This window comes from Orcinus orca, chromosome 3 (assembly GCF_937001465.1).
Source record: "Orcinus orca chromosome 3, mOrcOrc1.1, whole genome shotgun sequence".
In the NCBI taxonomy this organism is placed as follows: Eukaryota; Metazoa; Chordata; class Mammalia; order Artiodactyla; family Delphinidae; genus Orcinus; species Orcinus orca.
In genome coordinates this window covers 22,028,695-22,041,540 of record NC_064561.1, presented here as the reverse complement: position 1 = coordinate 22,041,540, position 12,846 = coordinate 22,028,695, and the positions used below count along the sequence as shown (strand labels likewise).

The following is a 12,846-nucleotide window of genomic DNA, read 5'->3' as shown; positions in this document are numbered from 1 at the left end:
CCTTTATTCAAAGACGCTGAGAAAGGGTTACTCTGGGTAAATTCAGACCTTTTCTCAATATAGAATTTGGTCAACATGCATTCAGAACAGCAAAATTTCACAGTATTTTCCTACACTAATTGCCACCTCAGCAAATGCAGGATTAAGTATAATGGATTATAAGAAGTTAGAAAGGAAAGATGGAAGAAAAGAAGGAAGGTAGAAAAAAGGTGGGTATGGAGTACTTCAACATTTACGTAGAGAGTGGACCTAAAACTAACCTGAGGTTTCCCTGAGCTATTAGCATACGCTATAGAAACTTAAATGAAAAAATAAAAAAAAACAGCAAGGGAAACTCAAAGATTCTTTGTTTTTTCACTTTACTGCATACACACGTCCACCTTAAACAATCTATATGCTTATATCCAATAAGAGAGCATTGTTTTGCAAGGCTATTTGGCTTCTATCAGCATGTAAAGGTCGGACAACTCAACTTTAGCAGAGTTAGCCTTCAGGTGAATAATTGCTTCTTTCAGGTTGCGAGCAGTTGAATTTTCCAGAAATGTTTCCCAAAATTCGAAAACTAAAAGAAGGGTCCTAGGACAGCGTCCTTTAGAAGTTTTATAGTATCAAGGCTTTTGAAGGAAGAGAATCCTTGTCGATTATCAACACAGTGATTCCAAGCAGGTCAATTTTTGCTGAGAATATTATATAACAGAACCCACTTCACCTCCATTATACTGACAATGATCTTCCTTACTTCAACCTTGTGCTTCTTAGTAAAGTTGAAAATACGGAGCCAAGAACAGACAGTGACAATGCCAGAGACTCAGATGTACCTATAGGTGCCTTCAGACAACATCAGCCACCCAGGCTAAAGTCCTGGTTTAAAACATCCCAACATGAATGAATCTCAAAAACCATATGCTGAGCAAGTGAAGCCAGATCAAAAGGGCACCTACTGTATTATTCAACTTACATGAAATTCTAAACTGGGCAAAAGTCATCTCTAAAGATAAAAAGCAGATCCGTGGTGGCCTTGGGGTGGGAGATGGGGATACTTTTGCAAAAGCCTAGGAGGAAACTTTCTAGGGTTTTAGGATTGTTATCTATCTTTATGGGGGTGCTAGTTATACAAATGTATACATTAATTAAAAGTCACTGAACCGTTGACTAAAAATGTCTGCATTTTATTGTATGTAAATGATACCTTAATAAGGTTGATTACAAAATGAACCAAAAATAAAACAAAGCAGAAGAGAAACCTCTCAAGACCTCAAAGGAAATACACTGTTTTCTTCCAGGGTACCAGATTGGAAATGAGGCATTGGTCTGTTCTACCCTCAGATTATCCCTAGGATTATCTAGTCTATTTTAAAGCACTAGAGTCCCCTATCAGGAAAACTCACCCCATGTTTAATTACTTTGATTTCTTCTGTGCCTGTTCTCCCAACACAGTGAAGCCATTCACAGAAGAAAAACCACCTTTTTCCAACTTTGCATCATCACATATTCTTTCCAAAGCTATTATGTATGGAATAAAATTTGGCTACACTTTGCAAAAATCTAGCTTTTTGAGCCTTACAAATCTTAACAGTTAAACTATTGTCTGCACTGGAATTTGCAAAAAAAAATATTTTGAAAAGGAATAGTTGAGACTTGACAATTTTGTTTTTCGTGATTTTCTCTTCCCCTAAGAGAGAAGTGAGTAGGAATGAGAAACACATACATAAAGGAAAAAAAATTATCTTGCTGCCTTTGCATGGTTATAATTTATAGGAGGCCCTTATCAACAATGATCTATTATCAGAATCAATAAAATATAATCTCCATGAAGTCCAGGCCAGGTTATTTGTCTCTTTTTCAGCTATTGCAATACAAACCACATTCATGGATATGCTTCTTGATGATCTTTGTAATACTGGAACAGTTGACCATTTCCTCATGCCTCTTCACCTTAACTTCAACCTGGTTTTTCACTAATGACCTCACATTTCCTTCTCTAACACTTGGTTGTGGGCCTCTTTTCCAACTCCAACTCGCATTTCACTCTGGAACCAAAGGAAGACTCACACCTTCCTGCTTTTTAGTGGTACCTCAAGGTCATTACCATATTGTGATCACCCTGAAGAATAGCCAGACAATTGTTATTTCAGAGCCATCTGACAGTTTGTAGCTCTAAAAATTAACTAAGGACCGCATTTGTCAAAAATATCCTAGTTTAAGATTTTGGTAATACAGCAACAGTAATTCCAAAGTCATTATGCTACAGTTGCAGATTAAATAGACTAGAAAAAGGAAGCTTGCCAGATGGTGCTTTACATTATCTACAGACTGTCTCGGCTCAAGGTTAACTTCCCTGGGAGAAAACCCATAAACCCAGAATCATCAAAAATAACCTGCACGTGCAGAGGGGAGACAGCTTTGCTTGTCAAATTTTACATTCTTTCTGATCTCTGGGCCCTGGTGATTTATCTCCCATGGAATGGAATAAGGAGGGGAACAAGTAGGGACAGTCCCTTCGAGCAGCGGCCGCATGCCTGGCATGTCCTTACCTGCTTTCAAGGCTGACTGCTTCCCACACATATGTTGCCTTTTTTAAGCCTCAAGCCCTCGATCCTTTGCTGAAATACAATAATTTCATTCCTATGGTTTTCAATACCAAAAACTCAACCTCCAGGAGGGCTAAACTCTAATTTGTACTCCAAACCAAGTAGCAGTGCAGTTCGCTACTACCGAGGCTGAATCCATAAAGACTTCAAGACCACGTCCAGAAGACAAGTTATTATATATAATACCCTAGAAGATCTGAAACATAATTATCATATACATAGCTGGTCCTTCAGAGCTTTTTATCTATAACATGTTTCTTTGATGAAAGTTATTTAATGTACTGGAGATAACTGTGACTTACTGATCAAATATTTGAATACTTATACTTACCTGGGATTTCATTTCTGCTGAAAGAAAAAGGAAGAACAGGACTCACTAAAAAAAAAAAAAACTTTAGAAATGAAAGTAAAAATCTTATCACACACTATGACTTTTGGAAGCAGCATAGAGGGGCAGTCAACGGTAAAACACTGGTGAAATAGGTCAACACTCTAGGCCAAAAATCCATTATTATTATCATCAGTGACAGTACCACAACTGTGCCCTTCAGAATTAATAATCACTCCTAAGGATCTTCATTTGGCACCAGATGATGCGTTTAAGAGAAACGCTCTGGGAGGTTTTGAATCAGACTTGGTTTTTTGTTAGCCAAGTTACAGGAGAATTTTTAAAGTGGGGGGACGGGAAGAAGGAAACGGACCAGGAAAAGAATTTAAGCCATCATCTATAAACCAACAAAGCACTGATAGTTCCAAACATTATGTCAGACACTAAAATGACTGATATAGGTTCAAGTGGTTTATAAAACCTATAAAAAGACTACACCAGCAAAATCCCCATTTATCTGTAGAGTTCAGAAACTAAAACAAGGAATATTTTAGCTTAAAACCTTATCTCAAGAGAATCATATACACTTCACATGAATAAAAATACCTGAAACCAAACATTTTTAAAAGCTCCAATACCCAAAATATAAAGAAAAATATTAATTCAGAAGACTCAATCAATCCATGATAATCACAAAACGGCTGGGCAATCTCTATCTCCCTTCCACACTAACCATCCATCCCATGGAAGACCAAGGGAGATCAGACCTTCCAGACTTACCTTCCAGACCTTCCAGACACCTGGCTGCTGCAAAATTCTATGGAGACTCCTTGTGGAACAGCAGTTTCCCATCTCTTGAGTCTCTCCCTATCGTGATCATGCAGGAAGCAAGTCTGGCTGTGCTATTTCTTATCATTGTCTGTCACCCATCTGCAACATGGTACTGTACAGATAAGGAAAAAGTAGTTCCCTTTCCCCCAGAAGGTTGAGGCTCAGGTACAGGGTAATTCTCCTGTGCACACAGTCCTTATTTAGGCCGACTCAGTGACTTCAACAGGCTTAATCATGTGATCAGGTCTGTTGCCAGCTGCGTAATGCTCCCACATCTGTAGGTAGAGCCGCTCTAGGTCCATTGTGTATTGTTTGGTGTTGAACAGAGGGCTAGATGTTCTCTGCTTCCAGACTTTGCCACGAAGTTTCTTCAGGTATTCTAGATCAGTTCCCAGTTTCACAGCTATGCCTTCATATTCTTGTCTATTTTTAGCAATAAGCTCACGACAGCCTAAACAAGTGAGTTGGGAAGCTGCAACTCGGGAAGCAAGAGTCTCTCCTGGCATAGTCACCATGGGTGTCCCTGACCAAAGGACATCCATCCCTGTGGTGTGTCCATTACAGAGTGGCGTGTCCAAGCAGACATCAGCCAGCTGGCCTCTCCAAACATGTTCCTCTTTAGGAGCAACAGGTGAAAAAATGATACGGTTCTGGGGAAGGCCCATGTTTTGTGTGTACTGTTGAATATTAGGTTCTCCTACTGCTGGAAAACGCAACAGCCACAGTACACTATTGGGAACACGCTTCAGAATATTTGCCCACATGTGCAAAGTAGATGGGTCAATTTTATATAACTGATTAAAGTTACAGTACACAATGGCATCTTCCGGTAGCTCGTACTGAGAACGTGTGGTTACAATAATGGTACGGGGAACCTCCTCTCCAGTGGCAGCCTTAATGTTGATCTGGGTAGTTGCCAGTCCATTGCTAGGACTCAATCAATTAATTGTTATCTGAATTTGTCCTCTGTTAATCATTTCAATAACTGCTTCTGCAATAGTATTCATAGGAATGACAGGCATATTAAGAGCTGTATTACTGCTGTCTGCATTGTCTCCTCCATCAGGACATTTCATCTTGACAATCTGCACATCTGGGAAACTATCAAGAAATGCTTTGCGGTCGATGCCATTCAGAAAAATCCGATTGTCATAAATGTGCCCATTGGACTGAAAATCGATGACTGCTTTCTTCTTCAGGTGAGGGAACATATTAGCATGATCACCAATAAAGAAAGTATGGGGCATATAAGCCAGTTTCTCAGAATACTGCTCAGCAACTTCAGCAGGTGAAGTTTCCTGATCAGTGATGATATAATCCATGAAAAGCATGCCACTGGTCCCAGGGTAGCCCAGCCACATTGCCTGAATAGGAGCTGGCCTGAGAGCAAAGAGTTCATTTCGAGCACCCCTGGTATAACCATTCATATTTACAAGGATGTGTATACCATCTTGATGGATGCGATCAGCTGCTTTCCCATTGCATGGAATCTGAGAAAGATCAATGAAATGATGGGCTTCTGCCATCACCTTCGCTCGGAAGTTTGTGCCATCATCTGGGCTCAGGGTATAACAGAATACCTCAAATTTACCAGGATTGTGCATGCCTGGAATAGACTGCATAAGATGAGAAGTAGGATGATTCCCAAAGTCAGAACTCACGTATCCTACACGCAGTCGACCATCACTGAGCTTCAAGTCTTTTGGATGTTCGTACGGTGGTTTATGAAGGACACTGATCTCATCCAAGCAGAGGTTCCCATGGCTCTCAGCAATAGCCTTCCTGAAGCCATGAGAAAGAGGATAGAGCATACTATGATGAGGCTGCACAGAAGGCAACCTATTCCTCTCCAGCTGGTCAGCCACAATGCTGACCAACTTCTTCATTCGCTCATCATAGTCTGTCCAATCACAGACAATCTGCAGGCAATGAGCCAAATCACAATAAGCGTCAGGAAAATCAGGTTCAAGCTTCAGAGCAGTGCGATAAGAAGCAATTGCTTCTGGAATATTCCCTGAATACTTGTGAATGGAAGCCAGATTGCTGTGGGCATCCGCAAGTGCAGGGTTAATCTGAATGGCACGAGTATAACACTGCAAGCCTCCCTGAACATCCTGCATCTCCTTTAGAGTGTTTCCCATGTTACAGTAGGCATCAGCAAAGGTAGGACTGATTCGAACAGCCTCCTTATAATGCATCAGAGCTTCCTGCAGTTTTCCCTGCTGCTGCAATACACTTGCTAAATTTGAATGGGCAACAGCAAACTCTGCGAAGACTTCTAATGCTTTACAATACAAGCGAACTGCCTCTTCAAAGTTTCCCTGGTCTCCTTTGATATTGGCTCGGTTATTCAGAGAGTCTGCATGGGTGGGACACAGCCGCAGAGCTGTAGTATAACAATCTTCTGCTTCGGCAACACTGCCCTTCTCTTCCAGAGAGTTGGCTAGGTTGCAATAAGCATCAGGGAAATGTGGTTGCAATTCAATAGCTCGCCTGTAGGTGTCTATTGCCAGATCTACCAGTCCTTGCTCATAGTATACACAAGCCAGGTTGGCATGTACCACTGCATGATTTGGGCTCAAGCTTAGGGCACAAAGGTAAGCTGCCACAGCTCTGTCAAAAATCCGTGCCTCTTTCAAGACATTTCCTAAATTGATATAAGCATCCAGAAAATTGGGGTCAAGGGTGACAGCCTTTTCAAAGTGATGAATTGCAAGCCAAATCTCCCCTTGTGCATTGAAAACACAGCCAAGATTACTCCAAGCTACTGCAAAGTTCGGTTGCGTCTCCACTGCTTTCAAATAACATGCCTTGGCTCCTTCCAAGCGACCCAGGGCCTTGAGCAGGTTCCCCAGGTCACTGCGAACACAGTACAAATCAGGATTGCACTGAAGAGCAGAGACGTAAGCTTGTACTGCCCCTTCCATGTCGCCTGCTGCTACCAAAGCGGCTGCCAGGTTAATATAACCATCGATGAAATCTGGTTTGAGATGCAATGCATGCCGGTAATGCTCAATTGCTTCCTGCAACTGCCCTCTTTCCTTGTACACATTCCCCAAATTCGAATAGGCTTCTGCCAGAAGAGGGTTCTGTTTAATTGCCAGAGTACTAAAGTGGGCAGATCTGTCCAGCCTTTGACACTGGAAGTGTAGAGATGAAAGTAATAAAAGTACGCCAGTATTGTCTGGCTCTTGTCTCCACAGCTGCATGCAGTGTCTCTCAGCTGCCTCAAAATCACCTGATTGATATTCTCGATGTGCCAACTCAGCTAACCCTTGGAAGGAAAGCATACGTTTCGTTGGTTCTGTGCTGTCGGCCACGTTGCCCACGGAAGACGCCATCTGGAGCTTCTGCAGAGAGTGATAAAAGGGGGTAATTGAGTCCCGCTGCCGCCACTACTGGCAAGAATGTTTCTAGAGGTAGCAAATACGAGGGCAGCAGCCGTACCACTGCTTTGACAGGCTTAAGCGGCGGCAACAGTTACAAGCACCAAACCTTAGGAACTCTAGTTGGCCATCTACCTCTCACGCTCTTGAAATCTTAATTCTTAACCCTGCCCTCTTCCACCATTTTTCTCCTAATCAGGGAATAAAAATTACCTATACACTTGCCTTAGAAGAAATCAGAAGTCAGTAGTCCAAACACTTTTCAAAATTTTGTTTTCTGCCCAGTTGGAAAGGAAATACATGATTGACTTTACTTCATCATTCATATAGTCAATGTGGAAAACATTAGGGCCGTGAATTTCAATACAGTAAGATCAGAAAATTTTAAATTGGCCTTCCCAAACCACTAATAAGTAACCGATGTTGTATATAATGCTAAAATCTTAGAGACTGAGTTTGATATTTTAAAAGTTCTGAAAGGATTAGCTAATTTCTCATATTTCTCATGCCTCAAACCTGAGTATTACTTTTTTAAAAATAAATTTATTTATTTTTATTTATTTATTTTTATTTTGGCTGCGTTGGTCTTCAATGCTGCGTGCAGACTTTCTCTAGTTGCGGCGAGCGGGGGCTACTCTTTGTTGCGGTGCCCAGGCTTCTCATCACAGCAGCTTCTATTGTTCTTCCACAACTCTATGGGTTCCTCTTTAGGTCCTATGAAGAACCCTAGAAATTAATTCACGTAATTATAGGTTTTTGCAAAATTGTCAAAAGTGAGATATTTTAACTTCCATCAGGTAAGACCAGCGTCTCTTTCTTTGCCAATTTTCCTTCTATCATATTCTGCTATGTTGGATCATATTGGAATGGCCACAGGCTTTTTTGAAATCTGGCTAAGGAGATTTTCTTTTGTTCTGTGGTTCGCAGACCTCTCACTGTTGTGGCCTCCCCCGTTGTGGAGCACAGGCTCTGGACGCACAGGCTCAGCGGCCATGGCTCACGGGCCTAGCCGCTCCACGGCATGTGCGATCTTCCCAGACCGGGGCACGAACCCGTGTCCCCTGCGTCGGCTGGTGGACTCTCAACCACTGCGCCACCAGGGAAGCCCTAAGGAGATGTTTTAAGTGAGGCTATTATGTGATTTTCAGACACCACCATATGTAATTGACTATATACTATCCCATTACAGGAATAACTTCCAGTACTCATACTGACTACTCTACTGACTTAACTAGCACAAGACACAGAAGCATAAGGACAAAAACCACCTTACAATATAGCCATGTCTTGCACTTCACAGCTCTCAAAGCATGTGCGTTTGAAGAAGAAAAAAAGAACTGAAAAGTACAAAACCAGAAGCTATCCTGTGGAAAATTATTTCAATCATCAGGCATGTGAAAGATAAGTCAAAGATTCAGTTTTCATCAATGCTTAGTCAAAACGGAAATTTTCTTCTGTCAAGAATATACTCCAGAGGCTTCCCTGATGGCGCAGTGGTTAAGAAGCCACCTGCCAATGCAGGGGACAAGGGTTTGAGCCCTGGTCCGGGAAGATCCCACATGCCACGGAGCAACTAAGCCGTGGTGCCACAACTACGGAACCTGCGCTCTAGAGCCTGTGAGCCACAACTACTGAGCCTGCGAGCCACAACTACTGAATCCTGCGTGTCTAGCGCCCGTGCTCTGCAACAAGAGAAGCCACCGCAATGAGAAGCCTGTGCACCGCAACAAAAAGTAGCCCCCACTCTGTGCAAGTAGAGAAAGCCTGCACACAGCAACGAAGACCCAACACAGCCAAAAATAAATAACTAAATAAAAGAATATACTCCATCAACAATGTGTGTAATGGAATGGTGTGAATGAGTATTTTATCAGAATTCCTGTAATGCACAAACCTATAGCAGTACTGAAATCAGTAATGCATTTATAATAGTAAATATTTATGAGGAAGTAACCCATAGAGGTTTTCTCAAAGTTAACAATGAAAATTAATGTGACATTATCAATAACAAATTGTGAAGCTGAAATAAACTTTTCTAAACTATTAATAACTAGAAGCAAATTCTAATCAACCATGTTACAAGAAATCTATGTCTAAAAACTACAAAGTTTATTTCTTAAAATTTGATTTCGAAAATACATAAACTGTCGTATGAGGAGGCAGTTAAAGAATATATAGCTAAAAGAGTGGGGGAAAAGTTTTATAGAGACACATCTGGCAGTATTTCATTTTTAAATGTCATTTTTCTAGATTTTGTGACACCTATAGTATTGATATTTGAAAGCATTTAAAAAATTGTAATTTGAAGATTTGCTACTTCCAGGTAGAATAAAATATTTGGAAGCAAAACAACGTTTCCACTGAGAAAAACAATAAAAGCCAAATAAAATAGCCAGCATTCAATCAAAAAGTTCTAGACAAACCAAGAGATAGAATCATATGGCTAAAATTCTAAGAAAAGAACAGATAATACAAAAATATTTATATAAGATATTGTGTATCTTTATCAGGAAAAGTCTTTCTCAAGAAAAGACTTTAAAATCATCAGAATTAATATTATATTTTATTTGTATATTTATATATAGATATTTATATATTTATATGAAGAACTTAAAGATAAAGCCCTAGTTAAGGCAGTGACAAGAGCAGTAGCAGTGGGAGTGAAAAGAAATGGTTATATTCAAGCACATTTTGTCAGGAAAAGTCCAAGATCAAATGTCTGACTGCACACATGGGATGGATAGACGGAGTGGGAAAAATCAAAGTTAACTATAGAGGTTCTAGTGAAGATGGGGTTGCCGTCACCCAACCCAAGGGGCTGCGATCATCCCCAAGGCCTAGGAGACTCAAAGGGAAGGTCATGGTCAGAGGCAAAGGTAATTGGTGGGAAAATAAGACTCCCAGTCTCTCCATCTCCTTATACCAGTTTTTTTTTTAACATCTTTATTGGAGTATATTTGCTTTACAATGGTGTGTTAGTTTCTGCTTTATAACAAAGTAAATCAGTTATACATATGTCCCCATATCTCTTCCCTCGTGCATGTCCCTCCCTCCCACCCTCCCTATCCCACCCCTCTAGGTGGTCACAAAGCACCGAGCGGATCTCCCTGTGCTATGTGGCTGCTTCCCACTAGCTATCTGTTCCTTATACCAGTTTTGTTTTTCTGCTCATATACGTAGCAGCATTTCATTCAAGGGGAAAGTCATTGATCTGACTGGTCAAATTAAACAACATAGTTCAAGGCACATTTACAGTGCTTAGTTCCTCCACAATTTAGAAAGTCACATTCACAATTTCCCTCTTCCTACGCCGCAGAACACATTGGCCATTCCTCCAAAGTTTCCACTCCACAGAGTGGACCAGAGATGACGTTAGCCCAGAACTGAGAGCTTGGCATGAGATGGTGTCAGCCCCACGTAGAGCTCTGGCATAAGTTATAACCCATCCCAACTCTACAGAGAGCTCTGCATGGAATCCTGGGAGTAAACTCAGCCATAATGGGATTCTGTTTTTCATTTGCTTTTCTTCCTTGCTTAACTTTCCCTGGCCACTCTGACAAACAAACTTTCAGGCATTCCTGGGCCACTCACTAACTTTATTCCATTTAATGTCATCCAGACTCCCAAGAAAATTACTAACTATAAGGAGGGAAATTTGGAACATGGTGAGTGTTAGATGCCTGAAATATACAGGTCATTGAATCCAGTTAAGTAGCAAATTATCTGGATCTCAAATATGCCAGTAGAATAGCAGACTAAGCTCAATTTAATGTACTCTTACTGGAGACACACGTAAATTCTGGGTCAATTTTGAAAAAGTTAAAAGCACATAGCAGAGATTAAAAGAAAGGAAGGAACACCTGCATGTTTCAGAAAGTAACAGAGAAATTAAATCCAGAGAAAGAAGAAGGGACTGATGTCTGTGGGTTCCGTTCCTTAGTATAGGCCTTATGTAAATAGGGGCTGGAGCTAGGAATCTAACATTACCTTGAGGCCAGGAATTTAGACTCAGGATGGAACAATATTGAGAAGTTGGTACAGATATCCTACAGAAATTTCATGAGGAACTGCTTAGTCCATTAGGAGGGCCAAGGGAGGTGGTGAGGAAGACTGATATCTCTTGAAAACCTTCAGGTACAGAAAACATCAACACCTCTGAAAAGCAGGCCTGTCCTTCCCAGCGTTGTGATGGCCAGGTTGTCACTAACCTGTAAGGCCCTGTATGAATCAGAAGCTGCAAGGAGAGTAATTCAAAGAAAAACAGATGCAGGATGGGTGTGGCAGTAAATCCTAGGACCCTATCAGAAACAAAATTAAAACCACTCTAAAGGGAAATTTTAACAAACCAGAGCAGATAGAATCCTAACCAGAATAGAATAATAATTCTGAGGAAGTTACTTTAGTTATTTAAGTAATATTCAATGCATTTCCATGGCCAGGCCCTTTAGAAGAATTCTAAAACATATACAAACAATTCGTTTACATCTTATATATCCCACCATCCAGAGCCAAATTCACTTAAGTACTGTACTGGTGGAAATTGAGCAGCACTATGGAGACAATAGAAAGGTGTTTACCATCAAAAAATGTCAAGGTAAGAAAGATAATGTCTAATTTTTAATTATCTTGTGGTTTATTGAAATCTTTTGGAAACCCAAAATAGAGAAAACCTAGGAGGCAATGAAGACTTAAATCTTTAGAGATTTATCAACTCATCTATAAAAGCTTTATTAATCTCTTCTTTTAATACCATTCCGGAGAGGTATAAATGTGTCCAGTGATAGGGTTGAAGAAGCCTGAGAGAATTTCAATTGTTTACTATTCTTGGTCAGCTATTAAGACCTTTCAGGAGCATCTTGATTTTCATGGCATCATCCAACAAAAAGCAGGATATTTTACAGAAAGTCCTGGTCCACTTTTTGGCTTGCTTTTGTAAAACAGACTTTGGAGATTTAGATCAAATGTCCTATCAATTGTCCTAGACTGCTTACTATGTGCTTTCATTATAGATTTTAATGTCAATAGAGAAAGGAGAAGGAAAAGTCAGAGGGAAATGAAACAGGTGTACAGACATTTCTCAGAATTCTGGGGGAAGTTGCCTCTATAAGCGGAAAGTTTTTCACCATGGAACTCACAGTGGTTGAACTTCTCATGAAGAATTTTTTTTTCACTACTGAAGAAAACTATGTTTGATTTTACCATAACTGAAAAGTTCTCCTGTTTCTACTTCTGAGGTTTGCCCTCAAGACTACTGTTTACCTAATGGAACTGACTCCTATGCATGGAGGAAAAAGTGCACCATTTGAAGGAAAAGCTAAAGGAGTGATATTCAGGTAGCTCCTCATTCCACCAATGAAAATGTACACACAGATTTTCCACTTTACACCTCATTTTCCACCTTATTTTCATGATTTTGAAATGAATATGTAGGGTCTGATGAGTTTGTCAATAGTCTATAATTATTAGTGTTATTAAAATAGAATACAAATGATAAACCATATGTAAAAATGCTGTGCGAATAAACTGCTATACCCCAAATAATACAAATGAGTGAATGGCAGTAAATACTAAGAGGGATTAACAACATAAAGGATATTAAAAACACACATAAAGGATATTGAAAACATGATGACCGTATTTCATATTTATGTGTCTTTTTCTCTCTCACTCTTTTTTTTTTTTTTGCGGTACGCGGGCCTCTCACTGTTGT

At 40.2% G+C, this 12,846-nt stretch overlaps 1 protein-coding gene and 1 pseudogene across 1 annotated transcript in view; one reads left to right on the top strand and one right to left on the bottom strand.

Moving 5' to 3' along the window:
- The window catches only part of LOC125963839 (UDP-N-acetylglucosamine--peptide N-acetylglucosaminyltransferase 110 kDa subunit-like), a 302,450-nt gene that overhangs the window by 189,530 nt on the left and 100,074 nt on the right, over positions 1-12,846 (top strand). The gene's annotated exons all lie outside the window — the stretch shown is intronic.
- Positions 2,481-12,846, bottom strand: part of LOC125963835 (UDP-N-acetylglucosamine--peptide N-acetylglucosaminyltransferase 110 kDa subunit-like) — a 32,723-nt pseudogene continuing 22,357 nt past the window's right edge.